We start from the raw sequence: 16,166 nt of genomic DNA on the forward strand, positions 1-16,166 counted from the left end.
CCCTGCCAGCCCCCTCCGTGTGGGCCCAGTCCACGGGGCTTAATTGAGCCTCTTCCCCTTCTCATGCTCCTCCCAGTGTGATGAGCCAGAGAATGAGGCTCACCATAATACAGCGTGAAAGAGCTGAGAGGAAGCAGAACCCAGGGTAAAAATTCATTTTTCTTGTTGCCATATTTCTTTGCTTGTTATACTTCCTTTGCACCCTAGAGCTCTTGTCAGCGACCCATTTGTGAATGGAGACATTTCTGCTTTGAAGTCATAATTTATCCTGCAAGAGCTGCTAAAAGAAGCACTTTTAAACTCAGATCTGAGCGTAGGCTGGGAATTGTAAGTCACCTCCAGCACTTGGGTAAATTGCAAAGAGTAGAGTCTTTTTACCTCAGGGAGTCAATTTTAACTTATTGCTTTTTCCTCTGAAGATACTTTTCTCAAACATTTTTTCCCCTTTGCTTTCATTGCAAAATCTGACTTAGGTGGTACAAATTAGCCATTTGCCATTCATTTATGACATTAGGTTTGCTGTAAGTTAACTGGCATCTACCTTATCATTAACCATCTAGCTAAACAAGAGTTTTAAAAATCAGCCTATGGAAAGCCTAGGGGAACACTGTATTTTTCAAATCCACCCCAAGAAAATTATAATTATGAGCAGCCATCTCTCTTCCAGAGCCTTAGAGAGAGGATATGGCAGTGGCAGAAAGATGGTGGATGCTGACATCCACATATCTGGATTCAAATCATGCATTTACCACTTACCTGCTCTGTGACCTAGGGCCAGTTACTGGGCCTCTGTGTGCCTGAGGTTGCTCATCTGTGAATGGAAGCAAAGCTCATACCTTCCTCGTGGGTTGTTGCTAGTAGTAGATGAGTTAAGATATACCTCAAGACAGGAGGGTGCCTTATGCACAGGAAGCAAAATATTAGCGTGCTTTCTTCTCAAGAAGTTGTGTTCTAAATGTGTAATATTTGAATTCTCGGAGGAGCAAAACCTGCAGATGGACCAGGAAAGCATGTATTTGTAAAAACAGGTATCTTTTGCTTTTATGGTTTGAGTATAAAATAATGGCAGTTAGAAGCGGGTCAGATTTAATACAAAGGTGCGTCTAGTTGTACTCACTGAGGGTTTTGTTTTTTGTGAAATACAATTAGACGCATTATCTCTATGAAACTTCTGGGTCTTATGACAGTGCTATTTTGAATCTCATGTTTTAAAGGTTGGAAAGAAATGTCTTCAATGTGTGAGTTTGCATAATACAATCCATCTGACGGAGCAGGGCTATATTAAGTGGCTAGCCAACGCCTCTGGCGGCTCCCCCCACCACCCTTTCCTACCTTTCCTTACACTCTCAGGAGGGAAGGACAAGTGGCACACTTTACGTAAGCTTTCCAGAGCAGAAAAATAATAAGCACACATATCTATCTCCATATGTTATTGCTCTTCCTACACGCTGAGTTTTCAGGGTAACTATCTTCTTAAATTTGCCTATTGCTGACAAAGCTGTTCAGGGATAAACAATACCCTCTGTCATTTGATAGGCAGCCAAATTTCCCTCAGAAGATTCTTTTGGAACCCCTTAAAATGTCCCTTTGTTGCAATCCGCAGAAAGTCACAGGAGAACAGCTGAACTGAATAACTGAGTTTAATTTATTATGTGTACACACACACACACACACACACACACACACACACACAGAATCCTTGTCCCTCCTCCCTTCACATTTTTTTCTGGGGTTGGATAGTGTAGAAATTTGGGGCTAGCTCTGAAGATTTGAGGAGGGGGTGTGACCGCTTCACCTTTCCAGGAGTTCAAATGCATTGCAATCATTCTTAATCTTCAGTGTGAGTTGAGCAGAGCTCTACTCTCATATCCATTTTATTGCCAGAAAGGCCAAGAAGAATTCCAGGGGTTTGGCCATTTTGGGGATAAAACATATGAATCACCTGGCAGTCATGTTTCAGCCATATGGACTCAAGCAGCTCTGAAATTTGTGGGGAGCTCCCAAACGGAAGGTCCTGAAACTCGAATTTTGGGGGACAGGGTGGGTAGAGGGAGAGGTTTGCATGGTCTCAACCTGGTGGCTCAGAGTTCTGTTTCCAGCACTCTTCCCTTCCTTCTGATCCCATGCATGTGAAGGGAAGGTCCTCCTGTATCTTGCTTTCAGTGCCCACATAAATCATTCCCTTCTAATATGTATCGTGTTATAATCTTATATTGGTCTTTATGATCACTTGAATAATCTGTCCCTTCTAGGGGGGCAGAAACTCCATAAAGAGAATGTTTTCCTAACCACTGTATTCTCGGCACCTAACCCCGTGCCTGGCATTCAGTTGGTGCTTAATAAATAATGACTGGTTGAACGCTGTCCTCTTTGCATGTTTCTCATGGCAGTTCTTAGTGTCTTCTATAAGACCACTGACTCAGTTAGTGCTGGGTGGAGCCAGATGTGATAGGGGAGGTGGAAATTATCATATAGTTCTCTGGGCAGGCAGGTGTGCCATCAACAAGAATTGGCCAGATTTAAGAAGAATTGGTTAGATTTGCACTATATACTAACTTTGTACTCAATGCTAAAAACTGAGGGACATATGGGCAGCCCGGGTGGCTCAGCAGTTTAGTGCTGCCTTCAGCCCAGGGCATGATCCTGGAAACCTGGGATCGAGTCCCACGTCGGGCTCCTTGCATGGAGCCTGCTTCTCCCTCTGCCTGTGTCTCTGCCTCTGTCTCTCTCTGTGTGTGTCTCTCATGGATAAATAAATAAAATCTTAAAAAAAAACAGGGAAATATTAAAAAAATACAATTGCCTAGAGAATTTCGAAGTCTAGCTGGCAAGGTGAGTCTTACATGTCATAACTCAGTGCTAAACAAAAACCCCACCCAAACCTGAGACTGATTCTAAGGGAAATAAGTTTCAAAGAATGGAGAGCTGAAGGTGTTTTGAGGTGGTCGGAAAAGGTTTGTATGGAGTTTAGAGCTTAAGCAGGAAAGATGTGTGGGGTTAGGATGTATCAAGGGGCAGAGATAAGACTTTGTAGTGGGGGTGCTCGGGGGCAGAGCAAAGACATGGAGACTGGCGTGACCACGTGAGCACAGCCCACATGAGAAGAGAGGCCACTAATCTGGCCAGAGTGGCATATGCTTGAGAGAAAGAGGACGTTAAGGCTAAACAGTGGAGAACCCAGACCCATGGTTTGTTATCTTGATACCACCCCTTGCCTACCCCTCACCCTCCCAGAGTGGCAGAGGCAATAATTTGGATAGTGGTGGAGGTTGGAGGGAGATACAGGAGCTCATTCTGGCACCTCCTCTCCACACTCCTCTTGGTTTTGATTTCACTACAGTCAGCACTCAGTTCCTTGATTTAAAAATTTCCCATTGGTGGGATCCCTGGGTGGCACAGCGGTTTGGCGCCTGCCTTTGGCCCAGGGTGCGATCCTGGAGACCCAGGATTGAATCCCACGTCGGGGTCCCGGTGCATGGAGCCTGCTTCTCCCTCTGCCTATGTCTCTGCCTCTCTCTCTCTGTGTGACTATCATGAATAAATAAAAATAAAAAAAAATTCCCATTGGTGAACGAGCCCAATCTCTCTATAAGGCAGTGATTCTCAAACTTGGACGTGCATCAGAATCCCTTTGGGATCTTATTTTAAGTGCTGATTGCTGAGACCTGTTTCCTACCCCACACCCAAGTTTTCATTCAGTAGAATTGGGTTAGGACTTAGGGGTCTGCATTTTTGCAGCGTGCTCCGTGGATCACACTTTGGCAAATATAGCCCTAAGGAGTAAGTGGTCCAAGGAGCAGTAAAAAAAAAAAAAAAAAAAAAAAAAAAAGGTCAGAATATGGGCAGCCAGAAAAAGACATTTGTAATAGAAACAAGCTGCACAATTAGTTACTAAGACACTGTTCTTTGATGAAATTTAAACAGTGTCCAAACAATTCTTATCTTTCTCATCATTTGGGAGCTTACCTTAATTTGATGAGTAGTGTGATATGTACAATAGCATGAAAATGATCTGATTTCCAGAAGCCCAGGTAGTGAGAATATTAAAGCTCACCTTAATTCAAGGACATCCTAAGAGCAGCCTCTTGAATTTATGCTTTGCTATCAGCTGGACCCAGAGTAGCTCATTTTACACTACAATTAGTAGCAAATTACTGTCAGAATGACTTTCAAAAGAGCTGGTTCCATTCTGCTAGGAAACAATTTAAAGGATCAGATTGGTGCTGCCACTAAATCAAACAAGCTCATCTGGCTCCTGAGAGTTGGAGCTCCCAACCCTGCGAGGTGTGCAGGCTGGCTGCCCTTTTAGCAGAAAGCTTAGCTCAGGTCTTTGGTGTTCTGATCAGGGGTTCACTCTCACAATGGCCAGTCTTCCAGGGGTGGATGCAGACAGCTCATTGGCAAAAACGCAGAATGGTAAAGCCATCCGTTCCTTCTACATCTCCACGTGGGAAAACTGCCAGTGACTTTTCTGTAGCACCTGACCTGCTTTTCTGCAGTCTTGAGGTGTAGACTCTCTCCACATCTCCCTGTAAAGCCAAGAGGGCTTCCTGGGTGATGCTAAGAAGGGGAACACTTCACCCTCAATGATTTTATTCTTTATTCAATACGCACTGAAGAAGGGCCAGACGGTGCAGATCAAAACCCTACGACTGGGCTCTCTACGAAGTCACACCTTTCGAGGGTGACACCTGGAACACTGTCACCTGATACAGTGTGGCACAGATTGAAATGCAAGGTGCACAGGATGGGGTCCAGTTTGGAATGGGTGAACCTACTTGGAGTTTGAATTCAAGGGAATCTTAAAAAGCATTTTATTCCTAGAGCTAAGGGGGGGGGGGAGCTTCCATCAAACTTACCCTTTACCAGAAATCTTTAATTTTCTTTGTGTTTACCACTTTCCTACGGTTTTAAAATGAGAGAGAACGGAGCAAAGAACTCCAATAGTGAAGAAAACAGTGTTTAGGACTAACTAATCCTGCTTTTCTCTCTCTCTCTCTCTCAATCTCTCTCTCTCTCTCTCTTTCTCTCTCTCTCTGTCTCTCTCTCTCTCTCTCTTTATAACCTGCCAGCAAAAAGTGTTTGGCTTCATTTTATGCGATACTGGCTGGATAGAGTCAGGCATTCATTAGGGAGTCAGGCATTCACAGAGCTGTCTATCTTAAGGTTAAATGAGTACAGGGTAGCTGCCTTGGCTCTTCTGGGCCCCAGCACAAACAACTATAATGCCTGAAGTTAGGGAAACAAAATCCCCCACTTTTGTGAATCTCCAACTACAGGCACCAAAGGCAGTCCTCAGCTTGCTCAAGGACTGGCAACCATCAGCTCTTCCAAGGACAATACAAGGCAGGGAAAGAATGTTGTTGAATTGAACTGATTTTGAATCCAAAGCCAACACCCTTTGCAAAAATGTAAAACATTTTGCTTGTTTAGAATATCTGCTAGGCACTGAACAGATGGGTTATTGGCGGTTCTCCAGGACCACCTGGTTTTTGACTACACCCAGGTATCCTCCAAACTCCATCTCAAGTTGAAGGAGAGACATCTCTTCTAAAAGACGTCTTGTTTTCTTAGTTTCCTCTGATCAGTCGCCACTTAGAACAGAGTTAGCCATCCTAAGTGTGACTACGGACATAGTCCATCTCTTCATGGTCTATATTATACACTGAGGAAGAAAGTGACACAAACCCTGGGCCACAGGGCTCCTAAACATTTTGGGATTGGTAAAAAGGGAACAAATGACCCATTTCCAAAATGAAAGAGGAGGCTAGAGTCCGCCCATCATTTGACAAGTGCTCAGTATCTCAAGAATCTTTACGTGGAAATCAAAGCTCCTTGAAGTATTCATAGTATTCTATGAATACTATAGTATTCTACACTTTGGTATGTTAACCTCTTCTAAGGAATCTGGGTTGAAGAGCAAGACTGGAAGAGGATGTCTGTGTGACAGGGATCTGCTTGAACCTCGCCTCCATCCATCCACCTCTTGTCCTCTTGGCTCAACAGAAAATTGTGACAGGAGCCAAGGAGGAAGAAGCATTTCCAGTCCCAATGCAACACTTTTAGTGTGTGCTGTTGAACTTGTTACCTTATATTTATTGAATTGAATTTATGTTGGTTGAATTCTGGGAGTGGGATCTTGCAGGGAACCAGAAGGAATCCCTGTGATCCCTTCCAGGTCAGCCTCCTTAGTCTTCTTGGAATTCTGTAGACTGTGATCCTAGTGGCCATCCTGCTCTGAGATCTGCCATTCCTTTGCTTTCTTGCTTCGTTTCTCTTTCTCAGTTGTGTCACCTCATTTTTTCATGGAATATCAAAATCATGTAACCTAACCTCCTGACTTTACAGCTGAGGATGCTGTGGCCAAGGAGCTTCAGTGACTTGTGTACACAACTACGTATTCCTCTCCTGACTTCTCCATCCCTTTTGTCTTGTTTAAGTGTGTGTGTGTGTGTGTGTGTGTAAAAGAGAGAGAGAGAACACTGATATTTATTAGGATCTATGGTGTCCCAGACTAGAAGCTTCTTATATATTATCTTTCTGAGGCTTGTACCAGCTCTGCGAATTAGGTGTTATTACCACACATACTGAAGGAGAAAATGAAGGTGCAAAGAGGTTGAGAAATTTGCTCAAGATTGTACATCTGTGGGGAGCTGGACTCAGGCTCTGCGTCTGACTTGGCCCAGGATTGTTCCATTATACCATGTCTCCAGGGCCCTGTGTGGAGCGCTGCCCAGACCTCTAGAGGTAGGAAGCTCCTTCTCATGGGGGACATGGGGTGGCCTGGCAGGAGTCAGCTCATGCCCTCAGAGGATGTGGTCCTTAACTCTGACCCTCGATGCAAGGGGACAGGCTGCATGTGTGTGTGCATGGCCTGAGGACAGCAACCCAGGTGAGAGGGGATATTCTGCTACTGCTAAACCATCTGCCCTACTTCTCTCCTTTCTACTTTGAGGATTTTTCCCCCTTCTGAATGGTAATCGGGAGTTAAAAGGGATCTTGTAGAGGTATTAAGGATAATGACACTAGTATTGAGGTCCCGAGTATGCTATCTGATGGCATAGATGCTTCTAGGATCTGGGTGGGGATGGGGAGGTGGAGGAAAAGGAAGAGAGCAGGTGTCTTCTCTTTGGGGGATGGAACTCTCAGGTCACCCCGCCTGTTGGGTGTGTACCAAACAAGAGGATGTCATTTCCCGGGCCCTTGGCAGACGGGGCTCTTGGGGCAGTGCTTTCATTCAGGTTTCCTGGGCATCTGTTCAGAGGCTGGTTTCCTCCTCAAGTGGCCGGCCGAAAGGTGGGAAAGGAGATGAGAAAGAAGGGGATCGACATGTATTGACCAGGTGCGGTATGTCAGGCCAGGCTCCTGACTTTCCTTGAGTTTCTTCTGAACCAGAGAAACCAGTGCCCTTTGTCTTTGGGAAGAGCTGGCCCGGACCCTGTGCATTGGTCTGCTAAGACTATCCCTGTGAGCTAAGTGTTTTCTAACATGGGACTTCTCTTGGAGGAAGACTGCAAAGGAAAACCCATCATCTAGGCCGGACGGAAGTTCATTTTGCTTGCTTTCTGCCTTCATTCATTACCTTTGTCTACCTTTGACATGGGGGACTGGAATTAATCCCATTTTTTTCTTTATCTCCAGGGATTTAGCTTTAGCTCCTTTTAGGATGGCAAATTGCCAGAACCTTTCCCCTCCCCCATCTCTCCAAAAAAGGTTTGCAAACTGGTAGAGAGCTGTTGAAATGCAGGTAATCCCAGGAAACGCTCACATAATCCATTCAAACATGCATTTCGCTTTCAGAAGAGTACAAAGTGACTTTTAGGAGTTCAGAGGAGCCTGAAGTTATTTTATTATTTTACACAGGAAAGCAAAACCCCAAGATCTAAGAATAACATCAGACTGGTTCGCAGTGCTTTTAATTATCATGAATACTCCCTGCCCTCTCCCACACAAACCTTGTTAGGAATACTGACATCAGTTCTGCTTTGACAGCACTAGAAGAGTCGGTCGGCTGGCATGATTTTGACTGGTCAGATTCTCACTGAAAGAAACCCGACAAAAGTGTGCGCTTTGAATGGCTGTGACAGGCTTTTACATTTCTGTGATAATTCCTTCACTGTGCTCTCCTTCCGTACAGCTGGGACTGACCTACTTTGTCCTTTCATTACTGAGTTTTGCACAGGTAACAATAACAAAATGAGGAGGCTCTGAGGTTAAAACTTGGCCCTGAAACTCAGCAAGGCGTCTTGGCTTCAAATCCCCCGGGCCCGCTTCGTGAATTTTATTTATGTATTCATGTATTTATGTGATGTCTGCTGCTGAGATGTGGATGAAAAAATAATAATAATATAACAGAAATTCATCAGAGGGACCCGGAGTGGACCCGGATTAAAATTTGATCCGGTGAACTTTCTGACACCTCCTGCCACAGAAATAACGAGATCATTACTGAACTCCCCCCAACAAAGGAAGCTCTCTCTCCTCCCCTCCTCCCCGGCCAGGGAAGAGGCCGACCTGAGAGTCGTCACAGGGCCCCAAGCCTCACCCACAACATCCCCAACCAAAACAAAAGCGGGGTGCCACAGGGCCAAGCAAACAAGCGCAGAAATCAGCAAGCCCTGGTGAGTTGCCAAGTTCGGCTCTGGCTGTTTGCCCCGCGGGAATTACGTAATTCCCAGACAAGAGCCCTCCCTCCCTGCGAATCTCAGCATCTCCTGGTAGGCTTTTCCTCCTAAGGCCTGGCAGCCAAAATAGGTGAGAATCTCGCTTCCTCTGATGCAGCGAGGCTGCTGATTTTTATGAGCCGATACTGTTGGTGGGGTCGCCCGGATGGTGTGGAAGGAAACGCCACGTTTATGAGGTTATAGAATGGGTTCCACGCCTCTCTTCCCAAAGAGTAACTAGCTGGCCCTTCACTTTCTGCTTTTTCATCCGTGCCTGAGCTCCCAAAGAGGAATATCCAGAGCAGAAGCCGGGCTTCCTTGGTTCTTAGCAGTGGGATAGGCAGCTGCGCCCACAGGACTGGCCTCACTGTGGGGTCGCACGGGGAGGAGGAAGTAGGCCGGGGTTGAGGCTGGGGCCTGGAGGCAGACGCTGTGTCCAGGAAAGGATCACTGGGCACCAGGCGTCGCAACTCACACCCGTGTCAGCCCTGTAGCGTCGGTGTTGTCCTCGTGCCCCGGGGGGAGGAGATCGGGTGTCAGGGAAGTCAAGCAGCTGGCTCGAAATCACGCCGCTGGCTAGCAGAGGCCCGGCCTGCATGACTGCAAAGCCTGTGGCGTCGTACCCCCGGCCAAGAGCATGACTCCATCAAGTGCAAGGGAACTTGTGTGATTGAGCCTGTTTATCTCTTTGTCTCTAGGGCTAAGGCTTGTGTGTTCCCCAGTCTCTGGGCTGCTCAGTGCAGTCTACTAGCCATTTATGACCACTTAAAATTTTATTTTATTTTATTTTTTAAAGATTTTATTTATTTATTCATGAGAGACAGAGAGAGAGAGAGAGAGGCAGAGACACAGGCAGAGGGAGAAGCAGGCTCCTTGCAGGGAGCCTGATGTGGGACTCGATCCCGGGACTCCAGAATCACGCCCTGAGCTGAAGGCAGGCGCTCAACCACTGAGCCACCCAGGCGTCCCTTAAATTTTAATTAATCACAGTAAACAACTCCATTCCTCTGTCTCGCTAGTAGCTCTTTAGTGCTCAGGAACCATAAGTGGCCAGCAGCTATCTTTCTGGGCAGCACAGACTTCTAGAACATTTTCCTCTTCTCAGAAAGTTTTCGTGGATAATGCTAGCTGGCTGGAACATTCTGGTTGTTAATGGGACCTCCCTTTTCAGGCTGTACTTAGTTCTTCTGGGCCTGGAGAATCCAGCTCATCTGCTTATTAGAGCAGAAATGCTTAGTCCCTCTCGGGTTCCTTGGGAGGAATGTTTCGCTAAGCACATTTCTGACCTCTACCTGCCTTTTGACTTCTGCTCTTGGGAGGTGGAGATGCTTCCCTGATCTGTTTATTTGGGAACGAGCTGCCTGTAGGAATACAAGATACAAGTTTTGCTCTTCCCCCAGGGCTCTGCCCCTGTAGTGGGCAGGCTGTGAGGTGTCCTGAATATCTTCTGTGTGGCTTTAAATCCATTTTTCCAGTCTGTACCCTGCTTGAAGCTCTGGAAGCTCACCTGTATGGCTCTGCTCCGTGAGCTCCTTTGACCTTTATTGAGATGCACCATATCATATACTCTCAGTGGCAGTTTATGGTGAGATGGAAGAGCTACATCTGGCCCTGGACATAAATGGGGTCAGGCACCCAAGGAAATTGTCTTGGGTGAAATCGCATGCCATACGGACCCATTTCACCCACCACTCTTCCTCTGGGGCCTCTCTTTGGGCTCACACCTAAGGCTGCAGGGGTGTGAGAGGGTCCCTGAGTCTGCAAACTGACCTTCGTACATAGAGGGCAAGGAGAGCTCAAAGAAAGAATCCAACCACTCCAGATTGGTAGGTGGTAGGTTTATTATTATTATTTTAAAGATTTTATTTTTACTTATTTATTTGACAGAGAGAGTGAGCAAGCAAGTAGGGGCAGAGGTAGGCAGAGGGAGAGAGAAGCAGACTCCCCCCAGAGCAGGGAGCCCAATGAGGGGCTCGATCCCAGGACCCAGGGATCATGACCCGAGCCAAAGGTAGAGGCTTAAGCAACTGAGCCATGCAGACGCCCCAGGTGGTAGGTTTAATAAGCAAGGGAACTTACATATGAGGCTTGTCTGGGGTGGCCACAGGTCCAGCAGATCTCTGCACTTGCCTGCCAGGATCTTACAAGTTTATGTAGAGGCCTTAAATGGGTTCACTCGGGTATATCATCCACATGGCTTCAACAACACATTGCGCTCTTAAGGCTGCATGGAGTGGATCCCAACATACGTTCATGCCATGGTGGCAGGGATGGAGGTGATGCGTGAGCCCAGCAGCTTGGGTTTCCTCTCACCAAAGGTGATCTGCCACTGCTGAACGTTCACCTTTCTAGGAGCAGACCAATGATGAGCTGCTAACTTGGTATCATCCTTTATGGAGACTTAGTGGCAAGTGATTACATTCAACAGCCCCCATCTTGAAGAAGCAGCAATTTGTTTTGACTGAATTAACATGTACACCAGATAGAAAATTGCCTTTTCTGCCTGGAGGCATCTGCCAGCATGCTTATAAAAGGGTTTCCAGAATGCTTGATTCACGGACAGGTGATCCCAGGTTGTTGGACCGAGAGACCCAGTTACAGACGAGGAGGTATGGCAGTGGGTGCATGGCTGGGATCCACTGGCCTGATCGCATACCATGTCACTCAGAAGTTGCTGAGTGCAACAAAACAGCTTCTGAACAACCACCGAACATTCAGCTGAGAGATTATCGGCCATTTGAGTGGGCGCTATCCTCAGGACACAGTATGACCCCTATGTCAACCACCGTTATATGGGGCTGTGTTGCCCGTAGGTAGCAAGTGTGAGTCTGGAAACCAAGGAGGTGTAGCTCTGCTTATATCATTCCAACTGACCCACTTAGGGCATTTTTGCTTTCTGTTAACTGCACTTCTAGGCTTTCTGGGTTTAAACCTCTCAGTTTCCAGAGGGAGAACATTTGTATCAGGAAACTCAGCAGGGGTCAGTTTAAGCCTTAAACTCTATATGCTGACTCACCTTTGTGCCACAGTCAACCAAGCAAGGGAAATAGTCTCCATCCAAGCAGAAGTAATGGACTTGGATGGTCAGGAGGAGGTAGGGCTGCTGTCACATCCTGGGGTGCCTCTTGGAACTCACTATATTTAACAATCAATGGATGAAGGCAGTAGCCGCAGCCTGAGAAGGGCATGGTGACCGTGGGCCCAGATCATCTCATTGATGAGAGTCAGGCTGACCCACCAGGTGAGCCCCTTAGACCAACAGAGGTGCTAGCCAAGAGCCAGAGGAATCTACAGCAACAGTGGAGTGGAGAGATGATGTGCATCAGTTACCTTTAAACCAGCCACAGCACCGGGAGCTGTAACTCATGTCACTAACCTTTCTCTTACAAGTTTATGGGAAAAATAGGCCAGTCAGAATCCCTGGAGGAGCTGTTTCCAGCTTTTACCTTTGAAGACAGTGGATCCAAGTGGCCCAGGGTGGAGCCCGAGTGAGCACTGTGGGCCACTGTCAGATACCCCTTTTAGACAGAAGACCAACCCCCCCTACTCCCACCCTGCCTTCTGAGAATGTTCATGACTTGGTGCCCTGGGCTTCTCAGCTGAGGCCCTCTCCAGGACCTGCCTTCTGCTTAAGAGAGCCAAGATCACTCTCTCCCCAGAGGCAACCCCCATCCGGTGCATGGTCAGCATATGGCGCAGCTTTCTTGCATCAAGCAAGACATCTGGGAGGGTTCAACTCAGCCCTTGGATCAGTTGAGGCCTTTGCTGCAGCTTCTTTGCCGTTCAGCCCCTTCCTCTTGCCACTTCCACTCATCTCAGTCCCCCACACAGTTTGGGTCTTGAGTGTGCTCCCCAGCAAACTTCCTGCATGCTGATCTCTGTCTCTGCGCTTTGCTCCTCTGGCACCAACTTAAGACAGTGCTCTTCTCCACCTCAGTGTACTTGCTCTGGCCACACTTCTGATGCAGCTTCCCTGCATCATCCTGGTTTGAGAGTGCCCTCCGAACTCTGCTGGGACCCTCACTGATGGGGGCAGGGGCACGGGGTAGGCCCACTCCAGGCCTCTGACCCCTCTGGGACAGTCTGACGTATTTCAAGACTCAGTATTAGTAGGACCACCCTCTCACAGGTCGAACCCATATCTTTAAACCTCCAAAAGTCAGCTGGATAAAGCTATTTTGATGTCTACATCAATTCTGTCTTTAAATTGCTTAAGACAGGAGTGAGGAAGCTACTCATTAGTGGCTCTTTCAGAAACCCTGACCCCATCTAGTGCCATTTGTACCAGATTTGCGTGAAAGTGTTTGACCCATACAAGGGCACCTTTTAGACAGGGTGTTTCTGTGTAGTATATAATGGTGTTTGTGGTGTATATGTGGTGTGGTATGTTTTTGGTGTGATGTGTATAGTATGTGTGATATGAGTGATGTGTGTGTATGTAATGTGTATGTGTGATGGTGTGTATGGTGCTGTGTGTGGTACATATAGTGTGTGAAATCTATATGGTGTGGTATGTGTTCATGTGTGGTGTGTGTAGTGTGTGTGTGTATGATGTGTGTGGTTTGTATGCCATGTGTAGAGCGTGTGGTGTGTGTGTGGTATGTATGATGTGTATGTGTCCATGGTTTGTGTGGTGGGAGTGTGGTGTGTGTGATGTGGGCAGTGGGTGGTGATGTGTATGTGTGGTGTCCTTATGTGTGTGGTATGTGTGATATGGGTGTGTATGTGATGCAAGTGGTGTGTGTGGTGTGTGTGTGATATATATGTGTATGTGTGTATGGTGTGTGTTTTGTATGTGTGGTGTGCGATGTGGTGGTGTGTGTGTAGTGTCATGGTGTGTGTGATGTGAATGTGTGATGTGTGTATGTGTCTGGTGTGTGTATGTGTGGTGTGTGTGTGGTATGCGTAATGTGTGTGGCGTGTGAGATGAGGGTGGTATGTGATGTGTTTGGTGGTGTGTTTATGGTGTGGTGTATATGTATATGATGAATATGTGTGGTATGTGTGATGTGGGTGTGTGTATGATGCAGGTGGAATATGTATGATATGCATGTGTATGTGTGTGTTGTGTAGTATGTATGATGTATATGTGTGATGTGTGTGTGTGTGTGAGATGCAGGTGGTGTGTGTGAGATATGTATGTGTGGTGTGTGTGGTGTCTGCATGACATGTACATGTGGTATGTACGGTGTGTGGTGTGACATTTTGGGGGGCTGGGGGAAGCATCTAGTAAGTTCGACCCTTTTCACTAGGACAGTTATCACTTCTACACGGGGCCCTTATAGGAAGGGCAGGTAGACTGGCTCTCTGTGATCCTTAGGGTTATTTAAGCCACTGATGCATTCTGTATCTAAACTCTTTTTCCAAAAATTATTTTTCATTACATAATTAATAAGTGAATTCATTCTCTTTGTTTAAAAAATAATTAAAACATTCCAGATAAGGCTAAAATCCCTTTTGGCTGTCATACCAGTCCCTTCCCCAGAAGACAAACTATTACCCTCTAGACCTTTTCCAAATTGGCAGCATCTATTTAAATTAAAGTTCATTTTCCTTGACCTGGAAATTCTACTTTTCAGAAGTTACACTTAAGAAAACCAGTTGAATGTGCATGTGAAAGAATGAACGGGGCTATGTCCCGCGGCATTGTGTATAATAGCAATAAAGGTAAGCAGCTTAACGACGGTCTAAATAAATTGCCGCCTATTTTTACAATGACACTGTGTTGTTGTAAAACAGTGAGGTGAGTCTACCAGTGGCACGTGGAAATGTCTTCAGGAGCTGGTGTTGAGTGAAAAAGGAAGCTGCAGAATGATAAATGTACTATAATTCTGTTTTATCGGGGCTATTTAGGAAAATGATTGCCTAATAGAAATGACCTCAGTTAGGGACCAAGGAGCAGGGGTATGAGAGAACCATGAATCCTCTCCTTGGCTCAGCCTCCTCTAGTCATTTCTTCTCATTTTCCTTTATCATTTCTCCCTTCCCCTTAGTTTCCCATTCTTCCTTCTCTTAATCCTTTCTTTTCCTGGGTTAAAATTGGGAGCAAAATCTACATATGACAAACTGTCTCTGTTTACTCTCATTAGCAGCCAGTTGAACTCAGTCAATGAGCAACGTGGCTAATCCAAACTGGTAGTTAAAGTGTCAAAATAAATGTGCCCCAGCTCACACTATCAAACTAATGAATAATTGATTGAGCAGCAGCAATATGATCTGTTTTATGGAAACCTGCTTGCTTTGGCTACTATCAAAGCTTAAAAGATATAAACCAACAATTTGACAACATTTAAAAATATATATATATAGCTGTTTTCTGATGACACATTTTATAGACATTAAGGATGTTCGTTCTCTTTTGCTTTGGGAATGGTCTCATTCTCTGTAGTAGGATGCAAATGTATGCTCTTTTACTCACAGGTCTGTGTCAGGGGCAAAGGCTTTGTGGGATGAATAGAAATGTGGACGCAGTTTTGAATAGGGTAATAGGAAGAATCAGCTCTGGGTCACTTGGAAGCTCTGGATGTCTCAATGCTAGGGGCTCGTGGGTGGCTTGGTCGGTTAAGTGTCTGCCTTCAGCTCAGGTCATGATCCCAGGGTCCTGGGAACAAGCTCCCTGGCAGGCTCTATGCTCAGCGGGGAGTCTGCTTGAAGATTCTCCTTCTCCCTCTACCCCTTGCCTGCTTGCACTTGCATGTGCTCTCTCTCTCAAATAAATAATCTTTTTTTTTTGAAACAACAAAAAAAAGATAAACACTTAATACTTTTTAAGGATAATTATGCCCCATAGATTGCATGGGACAAACTAACCTCAAAAAAGTTATTCATTACTTACTTGAAATTCAAATTTGATTGGGTTTTCTGGATTTTTATTTGTTAAATGTATCAAGCCTTCCCAGGATACATGCTGCAATACTTCACTGGCAATGTCTTATCAATGTGATAGTTCATTATTCAGCATGCTTCTTTGTCTCCCCGACTTTAAAGTCGTAAATTATGACCAATACTTTGAACCCAAAGAGTGTTGGATATTATATCAATTCAAGGACACATTTCCTAATAACTGGAGTGTCCTGCAGTGGAACAGATTGCCTTAAAAATAGTACATCTTTGAGCCAAAGAGAGTAGCACATCAACATTTGTAATAGCAAAAAACTGGAAGGAACATGGAAGGTCATGAATAAAGGACTGTTTAAAAAAAATTAGGAGCGGGGCTCCTGGGTGGCTCAGTTGGTTAAGCATCTGTCTTCTGCTCAGGTCATGATCCCGGGGTCCTGGGATAGAGCCCTGCATTGGGCTCCTTGCTCAGTGGGGAGTCAGCTTCTCCCTTTGTCCCTCCGCATGTGTGTGCTCTCTCTCTCTCTCTCACTCTCTCTTGCTCTCTCTCAAATAAATAAATAAAATATTTTTTAAAAAATTGAAAATAAATTAAAAAGTTAGGGGGCACATCTATGCAATGGGATTTTCCACAGGTACAGCTCTCCTCTCTAGCTTGAGTCTTCT

At 45.8% G+C, this 16,166-nt stretch overlaps 1 long non-coding RNA gene across 1 annotated transcript in view; it reads left to right on the forward strand.

Moving 5' to 3' along the window:
• The first annotated feature begins 8,678 nt into the window (after positions 1–8,678).
• The window catches only part of LOC102152574, a 133,689-nt gene continuing 126,201 nt past the window's right edge, over positions 8,679–16,166 (forward strand). Inside the window, exon 1 of the long non-coding RNA XR_005366542.1 lies at positions 8,679–8,754. This is a non-coding gene — a long non-coding RNA (uncharacterized LOC102152574). The remainder of the gene's footprint in view (positions 8,755–16,166) is intronic.

The sequence above is a fragment of the Canis lupus genome, chromosome 11, assembly GCF_011100685.1.
Source record: "Canis lupus familiaris isolate Mischka breed German Shepherd chromosome 11, alternate assembly UU_Cfam_GSD_1.0, whole genome shotgun sequence".
NCBI lineage: Eukaryota > Metazoa > Chordata > Mammalia > Carnivora > Canidae > Canis > Canis lupus.